Source organism: Fulmarus glacialis, unplaced genomic scaffold (assembly GCF_000690835.1).
Source record: "Fulmarus glacialis isolate BGI_N327 unplaced genomic scaffold, ASM69083v1 scaffold31554, whole genome shotgun sequence".
Classification (NCBI taxonomy): domain Eukaryota; kingdom Metazoa; phylum Chordata; class Aves; order Procellariiformes; family Procellariidae; genus Fulmarus; species Fulmarus glacialis.
The window spans coordinates 23,365-32,673 of NW_009207933.1; positions in this window are offsets into that span (position 1 = coordinate 23,365).

Here is a 9,309-nt window from a genome sequence, read left to right on the forward strand (position 1 = left end):
AATAGCCCAGTGCAGGTAAATTTCACAATTTTCTCAGCAACACATCCAAATGAGGTAGCTCATGTATCATCAGCTTACCTGTCTCAAGTGGCCAAGATCACTGGTGTCTATATAGTTACACCTCCCTGTTTGTTAGTCATATCTGTCTTACTCTCCAGTTCTATTTTCTACTAGTTTCTTTCTACAGCACAGCAGAATAATGTAATCAGAATAGAAGAATAACCTCTTCAGGTAAGTTACCTTTAAGAGTATTGGATGGTCTCCTCTGAATTGCCACTTCAAGGGTTCTCAAGAAGGTAGTGGAACAAACAGTAACTAAATTCCGGCAGCTGCACAGTAGCACCAACAGCTCCTAATATGGATAAACAAATCTTAGTTCATAGGATGGAAAACAGTATTAATGTAATACTTGGGTAAATTAAAAAAATGTACATTTTTCATTATTATTAAATTTTCATAAATTAGTATTTTTAAAAGGCATCACAGTGAATAAGGATAGACCACGATATTAAAATAAACAATTAAAATTAATGCTAGATACTTAAGTCATGCTGTTAAGAAACTGCCTTAAAAGGAGCATGGCTGTAAAGCGTAAAGCAAGAGGGTGTAGGTATATACTAGAAAACTGGAAAAAAAAAAAAAAAAAAAAAAAGTGTTCATAGCCAGAACCCACAGAGCTTTTTTGCCTTTTAACTAGCAGCATAAAACCCAGATTTCTGAATTCATGGTTCTATAGCTGCTAAATAAGGACTAGATTTGAGAAGTGTGGAGCATCTGGCAACTCCTGTTGTTTTGTGACATATGCACTAAGTTCCCAAAATCAAAGGATTCTGTGGATATAAATTCAAACTGCAAATGCTTCATTGCCTTTGCAACTGGTAGAACAATTTTGGCTTTGTTCCTTGTACAAAGTAAATAGTTTTCTCGTTTTCACAGCAGCTAGTCAATTGTATTTCCCATTAAATCTCTGATTGTGAGCCTCATTCGTGTGGTCTCGGGAATGAAGCTCTCTATATATAAACTGGTTGTGGAACTGAGCACTAAATGTTAAGAAAAGGCATTTGTTCCTTCACTTGCCTTTTTTTTTTTTTTTTTTTTTTTTAATGAGGGGCAAGCTGAGAGCTGAGAATCTTTATCTAGGCTTCTTTATTTGGAAGTGAGGAAGATCTGCAACTTGGGCTACTATATTGCTGGATTCTTTAAAAAAACATCATCAAAACTCTTCCTGGTATTCTGCAGCAGGGAGCCAAGAATTAGGGACTGGTATTACAATCATTTGGGGTTTTTTTTAATACGATGTATGTGGTATTCATAAAGTGAATAAAGAGCAAACATTTGTCCTTCATATTTTTGTCTTTGAGTTTGAATCATGTTTTTTTAGGATTGACATGACCCTACAGTCAATCCTTTGTTACTTCAGACTGGGGGTGCTAGGACTCCCTGGACACATGAAAAGCTGGTGCACTGGAAAGCCCAGTGCAAAGAGAAACGTGGCATAAGGCGTTAGGATCAGCACTAGCTGTTACCAGTCCTTGGTCAGTTCCTGCAGGACCCTTTAACGGTTTAGATACAAACAGATGGTATAATTCCTGTTATCTGACAAAATAAACATCACTTTCGTAACTATGTTGGATTCCTCTTTTCAAGCAAAATTAATAGACACGATGTTTCCACAAATGGCTTTGAGATGACTATATGAAAATAGCCCCGCCCTCCCCGAATTTAGGATAAGGCTTTCTGCCCTGTTATTCCGAATGGAATTAGGCAGAGCTAAGCCCACATAATACATTACAAATCGTTACTGACATTTATGTCAAATTCCACAGCTGAGTCATCACTGCATATTCACATCTGTAGTATTCAATTACTAATTGATCCACATGGTGAAGAATTAAATTAAATGAAATAAAATGCTTCTTGATTTTTAACGGAATATTGTATTACAGTGGCACTCATTTAAAAAAAAAAATTACACAAAAAAACCCCAACATTTTCTCTTATTTATTTCACAGTTCTACAAAAATGTCATAAAATCTTGCTGGCCTTCTTTGTGTATGTTCTCAGCAAACCTAAAAATAGCTGTTGTTCCATCGAATAGCAATAAAAAGCAAGACTGGATGGACAGTGTTGGTTTCCCACTGCCCTGAGTGCGAAATCTTGTAGAAAAACACCAGGATACAGAAAATCAAGAGGTAGCACAAAATTATTTGAAGGAGTTTTAAGAGTTTTAATATATATAACTATTGAAGTCTGAACTCACAGAAAACTTCTTTCTCTGTTGCTGTCCTGAAGTCATGATTTAATTGGAGGCCTGACTTTTATCGGGTGGTGAAGCCATGGGGCCAGCTCGCCCTGAGGTATGATCATACTGAGTTGGGAAATGCTCAGGTGGTTCCTGAAAAGTAGTGGGAGAAAGTTCGAATGGGCTCTATGCAGAAGGCTGATTCCCAAGAAGGGCTTGGGAAAAAGAGAGGTCAGCTCCAGCAGAAAACTAGAACACAGGGAGACGATGACTAAATTTATACGTAGAAATCTGCATTACATGTACAGCTAATTCAGTTCTGCATGTGAAGAATAAAGTTACCTAAAAAAGGGCTAGAAAGCTTTGCATGTGACTTTTTCTCTCAGCTGGGCCAAAAGGTAAGTGACCTACAAGGAGCCCCAAGTACGATTAGGATCTTTTCCTGTTTATTTGCATCTAAAGTAACTGCTAGCAAGCTGCAGACTTTTTTTCATGTGCAAAAGTGATCAGTGATGTGTTACGATTCAAATCTGGGGTGCACTGCTACAACCAGTGTGCCAGGACCAGCGGCTAAATGACCTGAGCACTAGCTTCTGAAGATCAGTTCCTTCTTAAGATGTCTCACATGAGGCATCCAGAAATGCAGACACCCAAACATTGTTTGTGGTTTAGAATCTGCTTAGTGCTGGGGAAAGAAGGAATGTATTCCCTGGGTTCAGCAAGGGGATATGAATTCCTGGCCACTGTGAACAGCAGTTTATTTAAAACGTGTGTGCAAACAAAAAGCAATAGCTTCCATTCTCTTATCAACCACTAGTGTTTGCTTCCTCTCCAGGCTGACTCTTACTCGCTCCAGTCGTCAGTGGACCGTGCTTTACTGGTTCCAGTGGACAGTAATTCCCAAACATGCAGATCCCTTTCTTCTTCTTGCGGGGAGTCAGAAAAAACAGATGACAAAAAAAATCAGGTGAGGAGGCAACTTGGTTCTCCTTCCTCCTGAGGTGAGAAGACAGTAGGGGGAAAGGGGGGAGGACAGGAAGAAAAAAATTTAAAAAATGAAGGAGGAGGGAAAACAAAAACTAAAACGTCAGGGGGAAAGAAAGAAATATGCAAAAGATGCAAGTGTAAAAAGCTGGCGAAAGATTACTGGGTATAAAAAGAGGGCACATGCTGGAAGAGGAGATCCTGGCAACTTCTTATCTGGGTCTTCTAAGCTGTGCCTGTGGCTCTCTGTGAGCGCCATGCTGATGTAAATAACAGTTATCAAAAAAATACAGGAGCATTCAGACTTCTAATCCTGCAATAAAGTCACCCGGGAACTTAAAACTAATTAAGGCTTCCCTTTAAGCTTTAAATCTAGCGTATGTATAGTATAATATCCTGAAGATACTCCCTCCAGAATCCAATGAGAATTTCAGACAATCAAGAAACTACTCCACAAATCTGTCTCATACATTGAAAACAAGCTAGGTTTTTACTGGCTATTACTGTACCCATCACACAAAACTTACAGTTATGAATTAGTTAAAGTGTAACAAACAAATCTGAACTGCCTCTGTAAGAAGTAAAACAAGCAAGTCAATGCAGAGGCATACTGAAAGCAGGAGGCATTTTCTTCCTTTATGAGGAACATTCACGACTGAATGTTCCACAAAGGGAGATGAAAGAGCCCCCAAGATAGATAAACTTAAAAGTTGACACAGATGAGGATGATCATCATGCAGTTCTTCAGTGGACCTCTTCTAACTTTACTTTGCAAGTTATACTACCAAACAAAAGTCTATACAGCAGAATGAACCCTTTAAGGCGAAGATAAGAGAGTGAAAGCTATTGTTGAAATCTGCTAATCACATCTCAGTCCATCTTTGGGGTGTATTCACATGTTCAGGAATGCACATAGTAAATAAAAGGAAGAAAGTATAAACTGGCATTGCAAAGTGAATGCTACAGCTGATTCATCCTTGTCTACACACCACAGATGAAAAATGGGACCACAATATCATGGTATCTACATCATGTTGGACCTATTTAATATCAATTCTGGTACATGGTGAATGGTAAATTCTGATTTTCAAAAGTTACACACCAGAAGTCTTTAACAGGCCTAAAATATATTCTGAGAAAGTGTTTACAAATTAAAAGAAAAACATTAATTGTTTTCTATCATTTAATATATTAGTTATAATAAAATATAGAGAGAGCAAAGGATATATTCACCCAACTGGTTTTTAAATCTAATTTAAACTCATTAACTGTAGCAGAACTTGTGACGATGGCCACAGATTAGCCTTCTTTTCTATCTTTGAAAAGCAACAGCTTTTGGAAAGAGCTGGACTAGATGTGAAACCTCTGGCCCTGTTTATTCAGCATTATAGTGTGTTTCTGAATCCTTATGTCCCTGATGACCGAGGTGCTTTTCTATTTATGCTCTCTGTATTCAGTTTGTGCACACTGGAATTATATGCACTTTTTTTTTTTCCAAACTGCACAGGCTAATGTCCCTCTTGCCTTAGCTCATGAAAAAAGAACAATCTGACTACTGAAATTAAATAAAGAAAAAAAACTTACAGCCACACAAGCTTAAATAATAGAAGAACTTAATAAAAGGTCTCTACTTGTTTCTCTCATGTTATTTTCATGTTGCATTTTTCCACAGGCCTATGTAGAAAGACCTGCAGATTTATAGGAAGAGTTTGACCTCATTATTTCCATTTTTCTGTCTCTAACTGTCGCTCATTTTTGCCTGTTACCTTGATCCAAAAAAACCCACTTAGATACTTGACAGGAGCTTTTCTCTCCTTCAGTCTTTTTCTGGATATGAAATATTAAATGAATTTTTATATAGGTATGTATATGTATGTATAAATATGTATATGTATATGTGCATTATAAGTCTATATAAAAATTTCTGTATATAAATGGACATCTCTGCCCTCCTAAATATCAGTGAAAGATTAGTATAAAGATGCAATTGTCTATGTGAGTTACTATTGTTAATCTCCTAATACTTCAGAGTTCATAAGCTAGATTTAGTGAATGTACATACACTTCAGTCACTTTCTTGACATAGAAGTGGCATAGCTACTAATAATACCCTGCAGAGAGAGGTCAAAAGAGAGAGGAATTAAATGTAGACATAAAAGTTATTTTGGAAAAAAGAACAACTGTATGAAATGGATGTCCTAAAAAACATGCCACAGGAACAATAAACTACCCAAACTAGAAAATACTTATTTAAATCAGGGGCATGGATAACAGCTAGACAAAACTAAGGAACTTCCAGTTTTTATACATAAAGTGTGTCCAAAGAATATCAGTAATTTAAATCTTAATCTGTTATAAAATAGGGTGGAAAGTAGAGCTGAGTTAGAAAATGAGAAGTTTGAGATCATGGAACTAAATGCTGGAGAAATTACAGGCCATGGCTAACAAAAACGAGGTGGTTGTACAACCTTGGCCAACAAGGCTGATCAGTTGTACAGAATGTCTGTTTATAATGGAGATAATGGAGATGGGCAAGGAGCACCACTTCTGAACAAGTCCATGCAATCTCATGAGATAAAATCCCTGGGAACAGAAGATCGCAAAAGAGAATCACAAGTTTTCTCTCTATATTTGTCATATCAGGAGCCTCTCTTTCAGGAAAATTGTCCTGAATGTACAATGTTAAATATGATCAAAGGTAATGAAATCTAATGCGATAATTATACAGCTCTGGTGACATTTGGAACCTTTTAGATGTTGGTGATTTTCACTAAATGATTGTTATTACAATCCTGTTTGATGTTGAGAAATTGGAGCCCATCAAACTTTTTGCAAATGTTGCTATTCTGTGTTGTGGCTGGCAGTGCCTTCGCCCTGATTTGTCTCAGAATACAGCATTTCACTGGTATCTCTGAGGTGCTTTTTGGACTACGAGAACTATCAGTCAGCATCCAGCCTCCAGCCACCATCATTTATGGTGAAGAACTTAAAAGGAAGACCATGTAAAAGTTCCCACTTTTTAAGGAGGCTTTCAAGAAGGTTATGCAGCTAGTCAAAAATTTCCTTGGAGTAAAAATGAGACAATTAAAAGCATGCGAGTTGGCATGGAAACTAGTGAAGCTTAGATGATAAAAAATAAATACACCTTTAAATAAAACTAAGCAGAATAGCAATAAAAAGTATGAATTAGCAAGAAATGAGATTATTCAGGAAAAAAAAAATCCTTCAGCAATCAGAAATCTGATTTTAGTGACACCAGCAAAAAGGGGCCTAACCTACAGAGATAAAATGTAAAATAAACACTAGGAAGATTAAATAATACTTGAAGAAGAAACAGTTAAATATATAAAAATAAGTAAGAGTTTTAAAGTATGTTACAAATAACCTACAAGATAACTGGTTAGTTTGCAGACCTCAGAACAGAAAGCATCATTAAGAAATACACGTTGCAAAGAACCTGCACAATTTACCTGCATAAGATCATAACACATAAATTTATCTCAGAGCAACTTTTCCCTAGATACTCAAAATGATGATAGTGATTAAGACACCAGCAGAGAAGATGTCTGAACAAACTGCTAAGCAGGGACAAGCTGCTAAGACTAGCTTCAGACAGATTTTCAAGGGAATTTAGAAATCAAGTAAGACAGCCACTAAAATACATGCAAACTATTATGAAAATGATCTTTTTTACCAGACTAGGAGGTATCAAATGTTATACCTACAGGTTGGTGTGATCCTAAGCAATACAAACCTACAAACCTTCAGGACACAAAAATTAACTGGAAAAATAAAACTAGAAGACTAGAACATGTAGAAGATTATGGCATGTCAGGTCTAATCAGGAGGGTTCCACCAGGAGAACTGTGCCTCTGTCATCTACTATTTGCACAGCTGTAGCACTTGGGGACGGCACTATTTTTTCCCTAGGCTCTGTAGGCATACATAGTAAGTAATAAAACTGCAGTTGCTATGAATCTGCAGACTAAGCAGTAACAGTTCACAGGTGGACACACTTGGCAGGAAGAGGAAAACAAAATAAAAATAATTGAAATCAATGCAGGAAGTAATGATCATAACATACCAACTTACTGGAAATTATTGAGTTTTATCTAATTTAGGAACAGGTTTGAGAGTATACTGGCACACAGCAGATTTGCAGGGGGGATTCTTTTAACATATACGAAAAGAAACAGGAGAAAATATATGGCTACACCTTGAAAAATGGGTCAAAAGAAAACAAATCTGCAAAAAAGGATTGGTATGACTTACGGAGCAGGTGAACAGATGCATGGACAAAGAATAATTTGTTTTCATAGAGTGTAAGAAAAGGACTGAGCGGAAGATACAAGTGAACAGTTAAGTAACGATGTGCTTTACGAAAACGTCACATCAAAACACAAAAATACATGGTGTAAAACTTGAATGAATTGTGTTTCAGTCCAGAATGCCTGCTATTAGGTAAATAACAGATCATTCTTTCTGTCTTTTGCAGATTGTTCTGCTTGGACTGCAGTTTATTATCATTTCAGCAAGTACTGGGTGCATAAGACCCACCACCGATATTTTCCTGCACTTATTTTTATCAGGTAGGATAACCCCTCTGGAGGTTCAAAACAAATTTTATTGCATATTTGATGGGCACTCTGCCTTGACTGCTATTAAAACAATGCACAAGATGTTTTTAAGGAGCCTAAGAGGAAATAGAGTGTTAGAATGGGAAATAGCACCTGAGGGTCATTTCAGTAACGTCCACAGCAGGACAGGATGGCTGCTGATTCCTGGCTAAACAAAGGCGGAAATATTATCAGGGATGTTTGCTGTACATCCGTGTCAACAGCATTGAACACGCAAGAAAAATATATCCACCCTCAGCCTGCTCTTTGCTGCTCCCTACCACATAGGAGCATCTGTTCCTCCCCATCACGTAGCTGAATAGCAGGCACCCCATCACGTGGAAACATGTACACACACGGGACAGGAGTAGATCATGGCTCAGGGACCCAGGCAGATGCACCTGCAACACATGATGGCATATGATGGCAGAAAGGAAGGTGCACGCAGTTTTGGGGTACTTCAGTAAGAGGCTCTTGGCCTCTAACTAAACCCACTGTATTTTTTTGTGTATTCTGCTACAGGAGGCATATTGAGCTGTCTAAAGGTAATTACATCAGAGCCATGACAGGGAAAAGGCATTATCTGGGTCATTGAGTGTAGCACTGTGACAAAAAACATCTCTACCACTGGAAATGAAGTCTGTGGTTTACTCTGGCCACATTCTGTGATGCAGAGGCCTTGGGCTGACTCATATTGCTGGTGTTTGGCGTTCCTGAAGTGGCCGCTTTAATGCCAGCTCCTAGTCACTGCAGAGGTCCCACCAAAGGACAGGAGGGGGAACAGACAGGGAAGAAGCAAACCTTATAGAGGCCTCAAGTATATGCTGGACCCGCATGGATAAGAACAGATTGAGGTATTATGTACCAGTACCTTATTTATAGAACTATAAAAAGACAATGAACATGCAGATGGCATTATAGCATGTCTGTTTGGAACAGTCATGTGTTAGTGCGGAATGAATGAGCGAACCTATACATGAAGAGTTAACTACTACAGGGAAAGGCAAACCATCAGTTTCTACTACAGTAGAAAGGCTGGGGGCGAGCAGAAATCCCTACAGAAAGGTTTGGTATGAAACACGCACCACAACAGGCTTTAAAGGAAAACTTCATCATACAGTATTATGCAAATTCATTTCTTTATGCAAGTTCATGCATCACTTACAGGAAATACAAATCTTACTGTTCTGTTTTTGACTTACCAGATAAAAGGTTATGTACGTCAGCTAAATTTACATCCCTGTCTGGGATCATTAATTTAAATGGTTAGTCGAAGGCTAATTTCTTAATTTGTATTTCTCTGGATCTGATCTAAGCTGATAGCATGCACTTGGAAAGCGTGATCTTTCCCAAGAGTTAAGGGGAACCGCGGCCAGCTGCCCAGGGCACACGCCTGGCGGAACAGACTGCCGGCGGGCATCCTGGCGATCTTTAAGCCCCGTTCTGCTCTACAGGCCGCCTGGAGCC